Genomic DNA, 20,039 nt, shown 5'->3' on the forward strand with positions numbered 1-20,039 from the left:
CACATAAAACCAGACGGAGAAGTCCTCAAGGAAATGAGTGTCACATTTCATTGTTGTTCTAAGCATTTATTAGATTTTCTTTTAAAAGATAGTAGACATTTATTTTTATCACAAATGCAATCCAGATGTGAATAAATGTGTTATCTTTTAACATCTTCCTTTGCCCATGTTCCTTAATTTTTTTAATAAACTTTTTTTTCAAGATTTTTATTTATTTATTTGACAGGGAAAGAGAGAAAGAGAGCATAAGCAGGGAGAGTAGCAGGCAGAGGGAGAGGGAGAAGCAGGCCCCCTGCAGAGCAGGGAGCCCAATGGGGCTCAATCCGAGGACCCCGGGATCATGACCTGAGCTGAAGACAGATGCTTAATTGACTGAGCCACCCAGGTGCCCCATCCCCCACGTTCCTTTAAATAGAAAAAAGAGTAAGTGTCTCTTTGAAGCCTGTTTGGCTTAGCTGTTCCATCTGTGTTTTTAAAAACAGACTGTAACTTACCTTCTGAATTTCTTTCTTGAACTATAGCTCATTCTGTTTTAAAAATCTTGGGGAAGAAGTCCTGCTGATATTGTCAATGATCTCCAGATAGTGAGGATGGTAACTGGGCTGAAGGCAACTAAGAGGGGCCTTCAGCAAACTGAGGACCACTGGGAAATTGTAATGAAGCAAATCCTGTCAATAAGATACCAGCACCTTCAATTAAAGCTAGGAGAATGCTGCCCATTGCAGCTGACCCAGCCATAGCCACTGGTCCATTTCTTGCTGCCAGTGTGTGTCCTTGATAAGGCACCACTTGTGATGGAGTTTCAGGGATCTTCTTTCCCTCTAACTTGAACCATACTGCAGTCAATCATGGAAAATAAACCTCCCCAAACTGCAAAGTTACCTCCCAACCACAGAGCCCTGGTTTTAATATCTGTCAAACTCCCTCACAGTCTGTGGTTTACTCCCACTGGAGAATTGCAAAAATTCTTGATTGTCTGAGAGGTCCCACCATCTATGTTGCCCATCGTAAAGGACTCCACCACAATCATCCACAATTCGCCAAGGGCAAGGCTCTCAGGTGTACTCCTCCATGCTGACCTCCCCTTCTTTCTTCATGATAAAATCCCTATATTGTTGGTGTAACATTGTGTCTAGGAAACTTCTTTTAAAAATACTCTTTTATATTTTCACCCTTCTTCCTTCTTCAAGCCTGAAATGTGGATGCAATATCTAGAGATCTAGCAGCCATTTTGAAAAACACAAGCTAAGAGTTAAGGATGGTAATGCAGAAAGGTAGAAGGAATCTGAGTTTTTGATGACTAAATGGCAGAGCCATATCTATTAAGAGTCCCCAGTTCTGCATGTTTTATGCAAGAAACAAATAAACTCTTATCTTGTTTAAGTCATTCTTATTTCTGAAATATATTACTAATGGTCCAAAGCCATTCTAACTAGTAGAACACCTATATCCAACGTGGCTTTGACTGAATAATTCTAATGATGGGGTTTGCTGGTGCCTTTTGACTAGATAATTCTAATGATGGGATTTGGTGGCCACAGCTAGGTGGCCACCAAAGATTTGTGCTTCCCTTCCACAGTGTGGAGTTTTGCCACAAAGGAATTACTCAGGTAGAGTCTAATGTTTTGTCACTGCTTACATCTGGGTATGGTCATGCGACCTGTTCTCAGTAATAAAATGTGAGCTGAAGCAAAGTGTGTTGTTTCCAGACTGCCAATGTTAAGAAGAGGATTTGCCTAACCCACAGTCTCTTCTGACTGTAAGCTAGATGCAAAGAATCAAACCAAGGACACTGAGGCCCTAGGAGACAGCAGAGCCCCAGTCAGGCTCTATTACTACAAAGATGGAAGGTGCCAGCAATTACAAACCTCCCGGAACTGCACATGAGTGAGAAATAAGCATGTATCATGACTGAACTATTACATGTTTTGGTTAACAGCCAGATTTACCTTAAGTAATACAGAAATTAGTATTAGAAATAGGATAATGATGTGACAAAAATCCAAAATATGTGAAGCTCCATTAGTGATTGGGGGAAGCAGTTGCAGAAGCTAATATCCAAAGCTGAATAAACACAGATTCAGTTCATGCAGCCACGAAACATTTGGCAAAACTGTCTAACTTACGAGCTGGAAAGAAGACCAGAGTCTATGAGTCAGTAGCTTTAGTGGAAATGGTTGGTAAGTTGGCATGATAGTGTATGCTGACATTTACTTTCTGCTTTTAACAAGTTACTATTAAAAAAAAAAAATGGATGTCTGGGAAGAGCTGGCCAGCTTGTAAGCAGAAATGGAAGACAATCGAGAAAATCCAAACATTTGTGGTTTCTAAGGGTTGCAGAAACTGCCTGCAGACCCCACCAATAAGAGACAAGACTGAAAGAGGTCTTAGGTACCAAAACTTATACCTAAAGCAACAATCCTTCAAGAATGCAGCATTATGGGGCACCTGGGTGGCTCAGTTGGTTAAGTGTCTTCCTTCAGCTCAGGTCATGAGCCTAGGCTCAGCAGAGAGACTGTTTCTTCCTCTGCCTTCCTTTCCCCAATTTGTGCTCTCTCCCTCACTCACTATCTTTCTCAAATAGGTAAATAAATAAAATCTTTAAAAAAATAAAAATAATGCAGCATTCTCATCTACTGTTTCAAATGGCCTCAAGGCAGTCCCCACTAAGAGAGCAATAGGGGGCAAAGAAATAGAGAAATAGATTTAGGCTTCAGAATTCTGCCCTGGGTGCAGTTATAAGCACATTGAACTGCTGGGATGCAAATAGATCAGAAGCCTACTAAGTGTCACAGTGAATTCATAACCACAAGGGGTCAAAGAGATTATGGCCAAAAGGAATTCTTTCTAGACAGCATGCTTGGCATCCACTAAGTGGACTGCTCTCCCACTACTGTCAGTATCTGCCCTGTAGGATTTTTGTCATCACTATAGACAAATTGCTACAACTGTTGTGTTTCTCTTTTCTTGTCTGAATGGACGTTTTATCCTGTCCCTGTTCTACCATTATATATTGTAGAGCAGATAATTTTTTGGTTTATAGGATATAAATCATGAGGAGTCACTTTTGGGTTTTGTAAAGAGGACTATGTACCACCTGGACGCAATAAATTAGATGGGTCTTGGGAGGAATTGAGTATGTTCTATGTGTGGGAAGATGGGTGGTCTTGGAGTTTTGTTTGTTATGTGATAGGCTAGAGAGACGTGGATAGCTGTCTACTAAGTTTCATTTTCTACAAAAATTATTTTTCAATCAAAGGGATAAAATTTCCTAGCTCTCTATGTATCATAGGTGGGGGTCAGTGATAAGCTATTTTTACAGCTTTTATATTTATAAGAAATTTTTAGGGATAAGACTTAGCAACCTATGGTTCTACAAAACATACAGGTGATTCTGTTGACTGCTCAAACATGGGGGTCATTGCCTTAAGAGATAATGGAGTTCAGTTTCTAAAAAGCTGGAGTCCTTCCTTCCCCAAGGAAGAAAACCATACATTAATCAAGAACACTTATTTTGGACTTAACCTGAGTGAAAAGTAAAGTTCTTTCACACTTGAGCCATCATACATTTGGGAATGTATCTGTTTCAACAGTTTAACTCACTTTGGAGAGAGTGGAAGGGGACTAAGAACTGAAACCATCTACATCCCACCTACCCCAGACGCTGAGAACTGAAACTACTTCACTTACCTTATTCTTCACATTAACATGCTTCTTTTTTAAATTCCTCTGTCTTCATTACTTTTCTGAAAGTTGCTTTCCCTAGCAAGCTTTAAGAGCTCATCACAGAACTTTCCAAGATAAAGTCTCCGATGGAAGATATCAAAAGGCAATCTTTGCCCTACCATTCTTTGAAGCCCTCACCTCAAAACCCATTCCTACTTGTGATCTCTCTCTGTCAAATAAATAAATAAAATCTCTAAAAAAAAAAAAACCCCATTCCTCATTGTTTCTACCAATTCTGATGTTTTATTTGATTTTTACCCAATTCTAACCAAACCCTGTATTGAAAGACCTATCTTAAGACAAACTTCAAATTCTCACTAAATTCTGACCTGACCTTCCCCTCTTTGAGACCCTGCCAAAGCTCTGAGGAGGTGTTATTCTTGCTTACCAATTCAAGCAAGAAACTCAGCTTTAGCTTATCAACAGATTGTGCTGGTGGTATTTGGAAACCATCACTGAACAGGACTAACATGATACCACTATACCCATGAGTTGCTTAGTAAATAAGGTAAGTAGAATTCATGTAGATTAAGAGCATATAATAATTTATGTGCTAGTAACTAGGAGAATGAAATCATGACCTCTCATCCTCCCTAGACAGAGCATGACCTTGGCCAAGAATTTAATCAAGAACTTACAAGTACTGATTTTATAGCCTCAGCCAGGTCTAATACAGCCAAGGGAACAGCCGTAAAAGGTACAGTTTATGAGCTAACAATAGGTTTTCTTTGTCTTCCTAGAAGACCTAAGAGGTCATAATTTGAAAGCAGAGAGTGGAGAAGGGGGAATGAGGGAAAATAACCAATACTGCTTATATTTTATTTGTGTAGTAAATAATGCACAGGACAGATTTTATTGATTGAGAAGTAGCTTATAAATTATGACTCAGCAAGAAAATACCTCCCTTCTTCCTCATGGGTTTACTGCACTACTTCTGAGAACTAAAATTTGTCCTTGGGAGATGGTATGAGGAACATGATAATGTATTTGTGTATTTTATTCAGTAGTTAGCCTGGACAGTCCAGGATTAAGATATGTTCAACTTCCACTGGAGGAGAGACATCAAGAGAACTTGATTTTAAGTGACCCACAGCTATTCTGACATGCTTCCTGAGATTAGAGTACAGTTTCCCCTCACACCTATGCCCACCTGTTCTGACAGTTGGAGAGTCACCACCAACTTTGGTTCTCAGGCCCTCTTCTCTGGAGTATAATTCCAATCTGGATGAAGTAACTCATACTTGAGCACTTAGACTACTGAGAGAGAGATGTGGATCTCCAGAAGACCAGTCTTTATGTGTTGAGACTAGAGTTTCTTAGAAAGTGGCAGGGGTGGGGGACATCTATGTATGACAGGGTTTAGAAGGAGGTACTTTCCTAGGCTTAATAACAGAGAATCAAGAGAAAGGAAGGAAAGAGGAGCAAGGAAAAGAAGCAAGGAAAGAGGAGTCGTCCCTGGAGAGGGTTTAAATCCTTCAACACTTACACCTAGGACTGTGTGATACCTCTCCTGTGTGATAATTCCAAACATTTGGTGAGCACAGTGTATCCTCAGAGGCATGGGTAGTAGTCATAAAAACAATATGGGACAAGGCAGGAAGCAAAGTCTGGCTGTCTCCTCATTCATGCTCCCTGGGCCTGTGTGGACAAAGCAGCATCTTTATTCTAGAGCCCATGAGTTCCAGATGGTGACTGGCAGAAAAAAGGACACTTGATGGGGCAGGGAGCAGTAGCAGATGGGGGACAGTTCAGGAGAACTTAAAAATGAGATCACTCCCCATAAATACATACTTACATACTTTATTGGCATATATAGCTTTGAATGTAGAGTAGAAAAAACAGGCTAGTAAATGAACTACATGAAAGGACCTATTTAGCCAGAGCGACTCCATCTTGGGTAAATAGCCATTTTGTTGTTTGTGCAGTAAACTTAAATTGACTCCCCCCCCACCAAGAAAAACTTACTTAGAAACAAGTCTGGGAAACCAGTAAAATGTAGTTGGCTAGTTCCTGATAACAGAGCCCAGAATACAAGGACGAGTCAGGCCAGATAGAGACATCTAATCAATATGAAGTACTGTTTGTAACAGTGAGAAGGTCTTGCCCAAACCAAAATTACTCCATCTTGGGTAGGACAACAACCTTATTATTCACACTGAATATGTTAACTGACTAAGCCTTCCCAGAAAGTACTGTTTGTAACGGTTTCTAGTATGGGGTAATCTTGAATAACACGTCACCAGACCGGATGGAACTAGCCAATCAGCAAGAGACACACAAACCCAGTGGGTTGAGATACCAAGATACAGGTTACAGTTTTACCCAATAAAAGGTAGCCTGTAAGATGGGGAGGGGTCACTCTCTTCTGAGGCGGCCCTGACCGGTCAGTTGGTCAATTTTTTTTTTTAAGATTTTATTTATTTATTCGACAGACAGAGATCACAAGTAGGCAGAAGGGCAGGCAGAGAGAGAGAGGAGGAAGCAGGCTCCCCGCTGAGCAGAGAGCCCGATGTAGGGCTGATCCCAGGACCCTGGGATCATGACCTGAGCCGAAAGCAGAGGCTTTAACCCACTGAGCTACCCAGGCGCCCCAAGTTGGTCGATTCTTGAGCCTGTAAGCTGGGGGTGGTCACTCTCTTCAGAGACGGCCCTGGCGGGTCAATCTGATTTTTAATGCTTGGCATAGAATAGAGCTTTGCATAACTTTAACTTTGTTTCAGTCTCGTTCACCTGGCCGATCAGTTTGATTTCTAATACTTATCATAAAATAAAGCTTTAAATAACTTTCACTTGTCTCAGTCTCGTTTTGTTTAATAATGGACCTAACACTACATATTTTGATGAAGATCAAATAAGAAATTATTATCCCTCACATATTAAATTGGACATTAATTTATATATGATGATATGGAGGGCTCCACAAAGTCTATAAAAGTTTTTATAAAATTGTCCTATTTACAAACTCATGGAAACTGAAAATAAATTAGTGGTTGCCTTGGGCTAAAGGTGGAAGTGGAATTAGACAGAGGGGTCCTCTGTGGGTGAAGAGAAAGCTCTAAAATGAGATTGTAGTGATGGATGCACAACTTCGTAAACCTACTTATCTGAATTTACACTTACAATAGGAGAATTTTGTAGAAAGTAAATTATACTTCAATGAAACTGTTTTTTACAAAACCCCAAATTGCCCTTTTCAGTGGAAAAGGATACTTAAGGCACCTGGGGTGGCTCTGTTAGTTAAGTATCTGCCTACAGCTCAAGTCATGATCTCAGGGTCCTGGGATCAAGCCCTGCTTGGCTAGCAGCCTTCTTCTCCCTCTCCCTCTGCTCCTCCTCCCCATTCATGCTCTCTCTCTCTCTCCCCCCAGCAAATAAATAAAATATTTTTTAAAGGAATATTTACTTAAAATCCTCATTCAAAAAAACTCTCCTGGGAATGTGCATCTTAAGTGCTGTCTGGTCTTCAATCAGAGAATGAATTAAGAAAAAATGAGTCCAGAGCATTCCATCTGAAGTGCCAAGTTGATGACTTCACTGAAAATATAGTACATGTCAACTTTTTAATTAATTAATTAAGCCACACCTACTTTTGCAATTGGTGGTGAAATATCTACTAATGCATAAAATTGTTTTCAACTGAATTTGTACAATGGGTTGGTAAGTTCCTCTACAATAAACTGTTATTATGATTTTTTCATGCCTTGGAAAACAGCTAAAGCTGATGATATCTTTCTGTCTCAAAATTTTGCAGAGCAAATGATCTGAATTAGTTCTCATTTATATTGCCTGACCTGAATTCCCTGGCTAAAGCTGACCAAAACATGAGCAGAATTTGGAAATGAGTCTGAGATAACTAGCCCATTTGTGGGCAGCTGTCATATCAGCAGGTGGGTTTGAGGAGCTGTGGGGCAACAATTGGCCATAAGGATGGAGAAGTGAAAAGATAATCTAAGAAAAGAGAAAATCTGACCCACAGAGCTCACGGAGAAGAGATCAGAACAGGGCATACTGCCTGACCTCTCAGTGACCCTTCAGCTCCCAGAGGCCTTGGCCCTTTTCTGAGGCCCAGCTGCGTTTCTGCCCATGGTCTCTCAAAGACACCTGTCTTTCTGTTTTATGTTACTACACTAAGACAGAAACATAATTACAGGTACAGGAACACAACTGGGAAGATCCTCACCAAAATGGCAACACCAGTTCCATCTGGGTAGTGGGAATGCTGGTGATGTTTATCTCCTTCTTGGGTTTGTATTTAATTTATAATTATCATTTTGTAATGAAGTTAGTTGTTTTTTTTTTTTTTAAGATTTTATTTATGTATTTAATTGATGGGGGGAGAGAGACACAAAGCGAGAGAGGGACTACAAGCAGGGGGAACGGGAGAGGGAGAAGCAGGCTTCCCGCTAAGCAGGGAGCCCGATGTGGGGCTCGATTCCAGGATCCTGGGAATCTGACCTGAGCCCAAGGCAGACACTTAACAACTGAGCCTCCCAGGTCCCCAGGTTAGTTTTTTATTTTAGTGAAATACATATAACATAAAACTATTCTGTTTTAACCATGTGACAGTGAGAATTCAGTGGCATTTGGTTCATTCACCATGTCGGGCAACCATCATGGCCATCTAGCTCCAGAACATTTGCATCACTCTAGAATTCTGTGCTCATGGAGTAGCTACTCCCCATCCCCCACTCTCTCCCTAGGCCATGACTACTGCTAATCTGCTTTCTGTCTCTATGGATTTGCCCATTCTTGAAGGTTACAGTCATTTTTTTTTTTTTTAAGTTTAACATGAGTAAAACAATAGCAGACCCCCTGAAGTTCTGTGGCTCCCTTGCTAACCTGCACTGGAATGCCTCTGACATTTGCAATCACTGCTGTGGAAATATCTGATCTCTTATAACGCTAAATTTGCATTAGGCAATAAACTTCAAATTCCTCTAATTAAAAGTCATAAAGTGAATGAATGTTATAAATAAGTTAGTTTAAGCACTCATATGTTTTGTTTTGTTTTTTTAAGATTTTATTTATTGATTTGTCAGAGAGCACATGCACAAGTTCGGGGAGGAGAAGAGACAGAGGGAGAAAGAGGCTCCCCACTAAGCAGGCAGAGCTCAGTCCCAGACCCCAGGATCATGGCCTTAGCTAAAGGCAGATGCTTAACCAACTGAGCCACTCAGGTGCCCTTTTTTTTTTTAAGTAGGCTCCCTGCCCAGCAAGGAGCCCAGTGTAGAACTTGAACTCATGACCCTGAGATCAAGACCTGAGCTGGGATCAAGAGTCAGAGGCTTAACCGACCAAGCCACCCAGGCACTCCAAAGCACTAATATTTCAAATGCGCACATGCCAAAGTAAGAAAAATTATTTCCTTTTTCTGGCTATTTTTGAATGATCTTTGTCCTTACTGCCAATATTTGTGTAGCTTTCACGGAGCAGAAGTGTGATGATTAAGGGGCCTAATGACATTGTCTTTTTTTCTGTGTCTGGACTTAAAAACTATATGATAACATTTTTACTCTTATTTGGAGATTCTAAGAATTTTCTCCAGCTTAGTGGATTAAGTGAAAGGAATATGTAGGGCAACATATAAATTTCAAGAGTAAGAAAATAAAACTATTTCACAAAATTTACAAGAAGAAAAACCAAAACTTTTTAAAAAAAAGATTTTATTTATTTATTTGACAGAGAGAGAGAGCACAGAAGGGTTAGTGGCAGGCAGAGGGGGAAGGAAGAGCAGGCTCTCCACTGAGTGAAGAGCCCAGTGCACAGCTGGATCCCAGATCCCAGGATCCTGGGATCATGACCTGAGCTGAAGACAGACGCATAACCAACTGAGCAATTCAGATGCCCCTGAACAAACGAACACTTTAAAATAAAAATTAAACCAAAGAACATCATAAAGAAACATTATATGACACTAATTCTTCTACTTGGAAAGAGAATTTATAGATGTAAGTAGACACTACCACTAATTTAACTTTGAAATATGGTCTTCATGCTAGAAACTCTCAAAATTCTGATTAGCTGCATAAAGATGCAGTACAGAATTACTGGTTTTGAAAAAAGACTCAATAGCTTTGCACATTCATTTGTAATGACAAATCAGAAAAATGCTGATTTATTTTAAAATAATCCAGCTTTACAAAAACATTTATAAATGAAACTAATACCTCCCTCACGATCGTATGAGGAGTAAATGAGATGGAGTGAAATTTGATGCTCAATGAATAGGTTTTTTTTAAATGAAATTTCCCCTCTTTGCAAGTCCTTTCCCCACATTCTGTATAGCACTCAATACAGTTGACCCTTGAACAAGAAGGAGGTTTGAAACCCGCATGTAACAGTTGGCATCCTCAAAACCTTAACTGCTAATAGCCTAATGTTGACCAGAAGCCTTACCAATAACATAGTCAATTAATACATATTTTGTATATGTATTAATATTGCTTTCTTACAATAAAGTCAGCTAGAGAAAAAAGTTATTAAGAAAATGATAAGGAAGGGGCTCCTGGGTGGCTCAGTGGGTTCAGCCTCTGCCTTCAGCTCAAGTCATGATCTCAGATACCTGGGATCAAGCCCCACATCGGACTCCCTACTCAGCAGGGAACCTGCTCCCCAACTCTCTCTCTGCCTACTATGTGATCTCTGTCTGTCAAATAAATAAATAAAATCTTTAAAAGAAAAAAAAAAGAAAATTATAAGGAAGAAAAAACACAATACTGTATTGTATTCACTGAAAAACATCTACACATTAGTGGACCCATGTTGTCCAAGCAACTGAACAATACTCCTCAGTGAACACGTGTGAGTTAATTATATAAAACATGCCAGGAAAGTATGTAGTAATATACAATGTGTCATATAATTGAATTCTTTATGATAATACATTCTGCAATTAGGAATGATTCTGATGTGTAAAAAAGAAAAAATGCTGATCGTCTATCAAAAAATATATTCTTTTGTTTTTTTTAAGTTTTTATTGTGCTAAAATATACATAACATAAAATTTACTATTTTAATCATTTTCAAAATTCCATCTTTTTATAAAGATTTTATTTGTTTATCTCATAGAAGGAGAGAAAGAGAAAGCACAAGCAAAGGGGGAGAAACAGAGGGAGAAACAGGCTCCCCGCTGAGCAGGGAGCCCAATGTAGAGCCTGATTTCAAGAACCTGGGATCATGACCTGAGCCAAAGGCAGACACTTAACTGACTAAGCCACACAGGTGCCCCTATTTTAATCATTTTTAAGTGTATAATTCAAGGGCATTAAGTACATTCACAATTTTGTGCAGTCATCAATACTACCCATGTCCAGAACTTTCTCATCAACTCAGACAGGAACTGTGAACTCCATTCCCTCCTCCCCCAGCCCCTGGTAACCTCTATTCCGCTTACTGTCTTTAAGAATTTAAGAATATACCTATTCTAGGTATATTCTCGTGCAAGCAGAATCAACCTTTTATTTGCTTTTAACTAGAGGGAGATAAAATAACTACTGTCTTCAACTTTGACTCCACTTCCCTACCCAATGAATTGCCAAATCCTGTAGATCCTATCACCAGCATGTCTTCTGAATTTTTTCTTCCTTTCCATTCCTGCCACCACTGTCCTAGTTCCAAACGTGCTTGTTTCTTCCCACACCATTATAAAACCCTCCTCCCCAGGCCCGCTTCCTTCAGTTTCCTCCCTCAGTCCTTTCCAATTTCCTGGAAGTGAGCTTCCTTAAGAATGAAACTAAGAGCTAAGGATATATATATATCTTTGGGTCCCAAGCCTTTTACAGTGTGTCCAGTACATGGCTGGTTCTCAACAAATGTTTGTTAAATCAAATGAAGCCAAGTTGAGTAAACTAATTGCCCTTGAGGAGATGACAGTCTAGCAGGGAAACCAGAACATCGAAAACTTAAATCCAATGGAATTATCCCAAATTAAAATCTGGTGCAAACAGCACTAGAATAGATAAGGGATTGATTAATTCCACTTACAAAGAAGGACAACCAGAGAGCCTCAAAGAAGAAAGGATATTTTAGCTGCTACTAGAAGGATATCATAGAACACACTTTTGTATTAAGGGTTATTCACACTCAGCTGCATCCTCAGTAGACTGCAAACTCTTTTGAGAATTTTATAGATCTTTGTGTCAATTACAAATTCAATTACTTACAACTTTTTTAAAAATGTATTTATTTATTTATTTGACAGACAGAAATCACAAGTAGGCAGAGAGGCAGGCAGAGAGAGAGGAGAAAGCAGGCTCCATGCTGAGCAGAGAGCTCGATCCCAGAACTCTGGGATCATGACCTGAGCCGAAGGCAGAGGCTTTAACCCACTGAGCCACCCAGGTGCCCTACAATTACTTATAATGTTAAAGCTTTGAGAATTTTTGTTTACTGTCTTCCTCCTAGAGCATAAACTACATAAGGGTGAGGAATGTGTCTTAGGCACTACCATCATCCCAGTGCTGGGCACACAGTAAGTGTTTAGTCAATATTTACTGAATAAATAAATGAATTTTGCAAGCCTCACAAAAATTAACTAGTGCCTTTTGTAACCTCATCTTCAGTTGGAGGCCTTTCTGATGCTCAAAAGATAAAATTAAATTGCTTTGATATTCCAATTTCATACATTGTAGGAGTTTACAATCTCCCCTGAGTTCCTGAGATTGAGGCAGGACTGGGACTCCTCCTTTTCTTGGCTGTCTCTGTCGGCAACATTCTGGTTTCCTCATGTGCAACACACCACACTGGCTGGTGCTAACTTATACCTCTTCCCCTTTTTCAGGTTATCACAACTCAAAAATCACTCACAGAGTAGTAAAGGATACTGGAGTTAAGGAAGAGAGAATGGGGAGTGATAGTTGAATGGGTACAGAGTTATCCATTGGGATAATAGGATATCCAGGGAGATAATGGAAGAGTTCAGCAGATGGATAGTGGTGAGGGCTGCACATGACCCAGTATTAGTTGTTTCACTAGAAGGGATTCTAGAGCCACATGATAGAATAATAACACTTTCTTTCTTTAAAAATCATATTGAATTATGTTAATGTGTTATGCTAGTTTCAGGTATACAACACAGTAATACAGAATTCTATACATCACTCAATGCTCACCATCTGTTACCATATGAGTAATAACATTTTCCTAACTTGGTTACATAGTATGTATTACTTTGAATTTTTAAAAATTTTTATTGATATTTTACTTGCTGTTTTGTTTCTTCTGTTGTTATTGTTTTGTTATTACCAGCAATATTTTATTTTAAAATCAACTTTAATGAGATATAATTGCATGCAATAAAATTCAGATTTGTAGCTTTTTTTAGAAGATTTTATTTATGGGGTGTCTGGGTGGCTCAGTGGGTTAAGCCTCTGCCTTCAGCTCAGGTCATGATCCCAGGATCCTGGCATCGATCCCCACATCAGGCTCTCTGCTCAGCGGGGAGCCTGCTTCCCCCCTCTCTCTGCCTGCCTCTCTGCCTGCTTGTGATCTCTGTCTGTTAAATAAATAAGTAAAATCTTTAAAAAAAAATAAAGATTTTATTTATTTGACAGTAAAACTCTTGGCTGACAATGTAATGTGAGTAACCAGATATAAATCATTGTTACCAGCCTAACAATACTGCAGATAACCTGATAAACGTCCTCAACTTTTGACTGCCATATTCATAGTAATATAGAAATGAGAGGGATAGAGAATTCTCACATGAGATGGTTGAGGAGGGCAGTCCTGTTGGAAGGCAGTGCCAAGAGACTTGCCTTGATGCTATCTCTCATAGCAACCCTGATGTTTTTATGTAAAATAATGTACATACCTTTAAAAAACAGCAAACACTTTTATAAAATTTGCACAAGATTGAGGCAGTTTCAATTATTCATGCAAATGGGTTTCACTATTATTACTTGCATCTGGAAATGTTTTTGTTGACATAGGTGGTGATTTGGGGAAGCTAAACCATCTCCTAAGTCCTCCTCAAGACCCCCTCCCCCGCCCCCAGAAAGCATAAAACACTGGATCTGTGGGTTGCTAGCTTAAAGGACAGTTTTGTTCATTGGTCAGAGCCCAAGGTCTCCAGCACCCACATTGTGTGACTGAAGAGGAAGCGTGGGGGTGGAGGAGAATCAGCCTGTCTCAGTTGGTGGGAGGTAAAAAGGGTCAGTCGACTCTTAAAGCAGGGGAGAAGATATATAGCTTTTAATGCAAAATGAAGATCCAGAAAATTATAGTGAACCTATTAAGGGTTCAGTATTGAAAGTGACTGAGTTACTGTGAAGTACTCATATTGACTCTCTTATGTTCCACAAAAGACATAAATTTCATTATTTTAGACACACAAAGATTAATAATCAGCTTGATTTGGAACGAAGTTTAAAATGGAATATATAATAATATATATTATTATAAATAATATTATAATTTGGCAGGGAGCCTGGCTGACTCAGTTCATAGAGTGCTAGACTCTTGATCTCAGGGTTATGATCTCATAACCATGAGAACTCCACATTGGGATAGAGATTACATAGAAAAATAACTTCTTTAAAAAATTATATAATTTGTCTTTTAGAATAAAATCCAAAATAGACTAAAATGAAGCAATTTCATTAAATAACTGATTAATAATACCTTCAACAAACACTTAAATCTTTGTAAGAGGTCATTGAGCTGACTCTTGGGATGGTTTCCTTCTTTATTACACTTAAGATCTGCGGGTATGTTGGGGGCTTCTGCCAAAGGTAGTCAGTACCTTTTGTATCTATGGAAACTTTCTGATGTGGCGAACATTAGTACAATGTTAATTTAGTATAATGTTACTTTAAACTAGTAAACTACAGTTCTTATTCAAATTTTACCATTGTGTGCTGCCTAGCTGGCTTGTTCAGTAGAGCATGTGGCTCTTGATCTCAGGGTCATGAGCTTGAGCCCCACATTGGGGATAGAGATTACTTATATAAATAAACTTGAAAATTTTTTCACCAATTTTTTCATTAATGCCTTTTTTTTTCTTCCAAGATCCTACCTGGGATCTCACAGAACATTAAGTTTTCATTCATCCTTACTTCCCTCCAACCAATAATAGTTCCTTAGTATTCCTTTTTCTTTCATGATCTTGACAGTTTGAAAAAGAATTGATTAGTTATTTAGTTGGACATCCCTCAACTTGGATTTGTGACTGGCTTCTTTCACTTAGCATGTTAAATGTTTATCTGTGTTGTAGTGTAACTCAGTAGTTTGTTCCTTTTTATGGCTGAGTAATAGTCTATTCCAAGGCTATATTGTGTGTGTATTTATATATACACATCAATTTTTTGTTTATCCATTCATCAATTCAAAGACATTTGGGTTGTTTCCATTTTTTGACTATTATGAAGAGTGGCACTATGAACATTTATGTAAAAGTTTTTATTTGGATATATTTTTTATTTCTTTTGGATAATACCTAGAATTGGAATTGCTGGGTCATATGGCAACTATATGTTTTACTTTTTAAAGAACTGCTAAATTGTTTTCTAAAGCTACACTTCCATTTTACATTCCCACCAGCAGTGTATGAAGATTACAATTTTTTCAGCAACACTTGCTTTTATCTGTCTTTTTCATTATGAGCATCATGTCCCATAATTTTTTGAGAGTTTTATATATTTTAAAATATTATTCTCTTGTCTGTGGTGTATTTTCTGAATATTTTCTCCCTGGTTGTCAATTGTCTTTTGACTTGATTCATGGAATTTTTGTTGAACAAATTTATTAGAAATTTCATTTTTACCTTAGTGATTTGAGATGTCACTTTTGTTACAAACTGTTTCCATATGTACTTGGGTCTAATTCTAAATTTCTGTTGTATTCCACTGATGCACTTGCACATTCATGCACCAGTACCACACTATTTTGATTATAATGACTTTTATGTATTAATACCTAGTAAAGCTGGCCCAAACAGCTTTTCTTTTTCAGTGTTTTATTGGCTATACCTGTGTTTTTGCTTTTCTATATGAGCTTTAGTATCAACTTGTCTGACTGTATAAAATGGTTTACTAATAGTTTTCTTGGAACTGCATTAACTCTACTAATTAACTTAGGGAGAGCTTACATTTTTGAAATGTTCAGTCATTCTATCCAGGAACAGGAGATACCTTTCTATTTGTTCAAGCCTATTTATTTATCTCTGGCCCATAGGAGCCCAGAGTTTGGGTTCCCACTTCTTAGGGCTCCCTTCAGTGGTGCTTTAAGGTTTTTCTCATATAGCTCTCACACATTTGTTGTTAAATTTAATTCTAAGTACTTTATCTTGTTTTTTGCTATAGTAAACAGTGTTGTCTCTAACATTGCCTTCTGTTTATTGTATGTGTATCTAAAGGCTATTGATTTTTATATGTTAATGTTATATCCTACTACTTCACTGAATTCTTTTATTGTTTATCTTAAATTTATCATTGGTTTTTCTGGGGTATGCAGGTATAGTATCATATCATCTGCAAATATAAATAGTTTTACTTCTTCTTTACCCATTCTAATGCCTCTAGTTGATTTCTCATATCTAATTGTATTGGCTAATACCTTACTACAATGTTGGACAGTAGTAGGTAGTGTGCATTCTTGTCTTGTTTCCAGCCCTAAAAGCATTGCTGGTAGCATTTGACCACTAAGTCAGAAATTATCTTTAGGAGCAGGTGTTCATGTGTGTGTGTGTGTGTGTTAAGAAAGTATTTTTTAATGAAAATACTAGTTCAAAAGGATACACACAGGCAATGTTTTTTTATAGAAGCATTATCTATAATAGCCAAATTATGGAAATAGCCCGTGTCCATCAACTGATGAATGGATAAAGAAAATACGATATATAGAGTGCAGGCAAGATGGCGAAGGAGTGGGGGACTGAAATGTCATCACGTCCCAGGAGTTCAGCAAGATGGTTATCAAACCATTCCAAACACCTACAAATAAACAGGAGATAGAAGAAGAGCAGCGATTCTAGGAACAGAAAATCAACCACTTTCTGGGAGGTATGATGTGAGGAGAAGTGAATCCGAAGAGATGGGCAGTTGGACTGCAGGGGGAGGGACCGGCTGCTGGCAAGTGGAGGAGCAGCAGAGCACAAAATCTGAACATTTAGAAGTCTGCTCCACTGAAGGACAGCGCTCCAGAGGCTAAGCGAGGGTGGAGCCCTCACAGGGACAGTGTGGTCTCAGGACCAATGGGGTCACAGGAAGATCGGGGGTGTCTGAGTGTGGCAGAGCTCCCCAGTGTCAGAGCGGGGAAGCCAGCTGCGGAGACAGAGTCAAGGTGTGAGCTCTCAGCTTGGGGTTACCTTAACCAAGGCACAGTCAGGCCACTGCTCTTCCAGCAGGGAAACCACAAGTGGCAGATCCGGAGAGAACCACCCCCCCCCAATTCCTCCTCTGGGGGGAGCAGTGGGAGTGCACAGCAGGAGTCTGCTGGGTTTGGAGACTCCAAACAGGGCTGTGCGCCAGAGATAGAAACACTGGGTCACAGGTTGGGTGACTCAGAGTGCAGCCAGAGACCAGGGAGATGGGAGGGATTGACTGCTTTTCTCTGAGGGAGCCCTAAGAAGTGGGAACCCAAACTCTGGGCTCCTATGGGCCAGAGATTGGAAGGCCACCATTTTCATTTCTGTTCTCCAGAGCTCTATGGCAAGCTTTCAGGGAACAAAAGCTCCCAAATTGGAGCAGACTACTTAGACCAGCCCCTGGCAAGGGTGGTGCAATTCCGCATCAGGCAAAGACATTTGAGAATCACTACAACAGGCCCTTCCCCCAGAAGATCACCAAGAACGTCCAGCCAAGACCAAGTTCACAAATCATTGAGAGCAGTGGAACTCCAGAGCTAGTGGAAAGCAATGCATGGAATTCATGGCTTTTCCCCCATGATCCTTTAGTCTTGCAAAGTTAAATTTTCTTAATTTTATTTTTTTCTTTTTCTATCTTTTTAAACTTTTCCTCTTTCTTATTTTAATATTTTTACTTATTTTTCTTTAATTTCTTAAAAGATTTTACTTATTTTTTTGACAGACAGAGATCACAAGTAGGCAGAGAGGCAGGCAGAGAGGAGGAAGCAGGCTCCCTGCTGAGCAGAGACCCTGATGCGGGGCTCGATCCCAGGACCCTGAGATCATGACCTGAGCCGAAGGCAGAGGCTTTAACCCACTGAGCCACCCAGGCGCCCCTTCTTTTAATGTTTTTAAGCTAGTTTATCTTAACACCACCTTTTAAAAAAAGTTTTTTTTTAAATCTTTATTGTTATAGTCATATTTTATCCCCTTCATTGTATTTAACCTTATTTTTTGTATAAATATAGTTTCCTTTTCTTTAAAATTTTGGGATACAATTTCTTCTAATAGATCAAAATATACACTAAATCTAGTACATGGCTTTGTTCTAGTCTCCAGCCTGATCACATTCTCTCTACTTTTCTTTTCTTTTTCCAACAAACTTATCTTATCACTTCCTTTTTTAGAATTTTTTTAAATTTTCATCTTTACAATCATATTCTATCCCTTCACTGTGTTTACCCTTATTTTGTATGTGTGTGTGTGTGTGTGTATATATATATATATATTAAAATTTTAGGAGGTAGTTTCTTCTAAGACACCAGAATACACCCCAAATCAACCAACTGGGTGGCTCTGTTCTATTCACTAGTCTGATACACACACACACACACACACACACATATAATTTTTATTTATCCCCCCCCCCCCAGTTTTGGGTCTTTTCTGATTTGGCATACATTTTTCTGGGGTCTTTGCAACCCTTTTAGTATTTTATTCTCTCGTTCATATATCCTTAACTGGATAAAATGACAAGGCAGAAAACCTCACTATAAAAAAAAGAATGAGAGGCACTACTGATGGCTAGGATAGTCAATATGGACATTGGTAATATGTCAGAACTAGAGTTCAGAATGACAATTATCAAGGTGCTAGCTGGGCTCCAAAAAGGTATGGAAGATATTAGAGAAACCTTTTCTGGAGAAATAAAAGAACTAAAATCTAATCTAACCAAGTTGAAATTTAAAAAGCTATTAATGAGGTGCAATAGAAAATGGAGGGTGTTACTGCTAGGATAAATGAGGCAGAAGAGAGAATTAGTGATATAGAAGACCAAATGACAGACAATAAAGAAGCTGAGGAAAAGAGAGACAAAAAACTACTGGACCACAAGGGGAGAATTTGAGAGATAAATGATACCATAAGACGAAACAATATTAGAATAATTGGGATCCCAGAAGAAGAGAGAGAGGGGAGAAGGTATATTGGAGTAGTAGAGAATTTCCCTAATATGTCAAAGGGAACAAGCATCAAAATCCAGGAGGCACAGAAAACCCCCCTCAAAATCAATAAGAATAGGTCCACACCCTGTCATCTAATAGTAAAACTTACACGTCTTAGTGACAAAGAGAAAATCCTGAAAGCAGTTCAGGACAAGAAGTCTGTAACATACAATGGTAGAAATTTTAGATTGGCAGCAGACATAACCACAGAGACCTGGCAGACCAGAAGGAATTGGCATGATATATTCAGAGCACTAAATGAGGAAAAACATGAAGCCAATAATACTATATCCAGCTAGGCTGTCATTGAAAAGAGAAGGAGAGATAAAAAAGCTTCCAGGACAAACAAACATTATAAGAATTGGCAAACACCAAACCAGCCCTACAGGAAATATTGAAAGGGGTCCTCTAAGCAAAGAGACAGCCTAAAAGTAGTAGACCAGAAAGGAACAGAGACAATATACAGTAACAGTCACCTTACAGGCAATACAATGGCACTAAATTCATATCTTTCAATAGTGACCCTGAATGTAAATGGGCTAAATGCCCCAATCAAAGACACAAGGTATCATAATGGATAAAAAAAACAAGACCCACCAATATGCTGTCTGCAAGAAACTCATTTTAGAAACAAAGATATCTCCAGATTTAAAGTGAGGGGGTGGAAAACAATTTACCATGCTAAAGGACAGCAAAAGAAAGTTGGGGTAGCAATCCTTATATCAGACAAATTAGATTTTAATCCTTATATCAGACAAATTAGATTTTAACTATAATAAGAGATGAGGAGGGACACTATATCATCTTAAAGGGTCTGTCCAACAAGAAGATCTAACAATTTTTACTATCTATGCCCCTAAATTGGGAGCAGCCATCTGTATAAATCAATTAATAACAAAATCAAAGAAATACTTCAGCAATAATACAATAATAGTAGGGGACTTTAACACCCTCCTCACTGAAATAGATCATCCAAGCCAAAGATCTACAAGGAAATAAAGGCCTTAAATGACACACTGGACAAGATG

At 38.8% G+C, this 20,039-nt stretch overlaps 1 pseudogene; it reads right to left on the bottom strand.

Moving 5' to 3' along the window:
• Positions 1-522: 522 nt before the first annotated feature.
• LOC101688555 lies at positions 523-1,073 on the bottom strand (annotated as a pseudogene).
• Positions 1,074-20,039: the final 18,966 nt, after the last annotated feature.

Source organism: Mustela putorius, unplaced genomic scaffold (genome assembly GCF_011764305.1).
Source record: "Mustela putorius furo isolate JIRA1106 unplaced genomic scaffold, ASM1176430v1.1 tig00000876_pilon_pilon_pilon, whole genome shotgun sequence".
Lineage (NCBI taxonomy): Eukaryota > Metazoa > Chordata > Mammalia > Carnivora > Mustelidae > Mustela > Mustela putorius.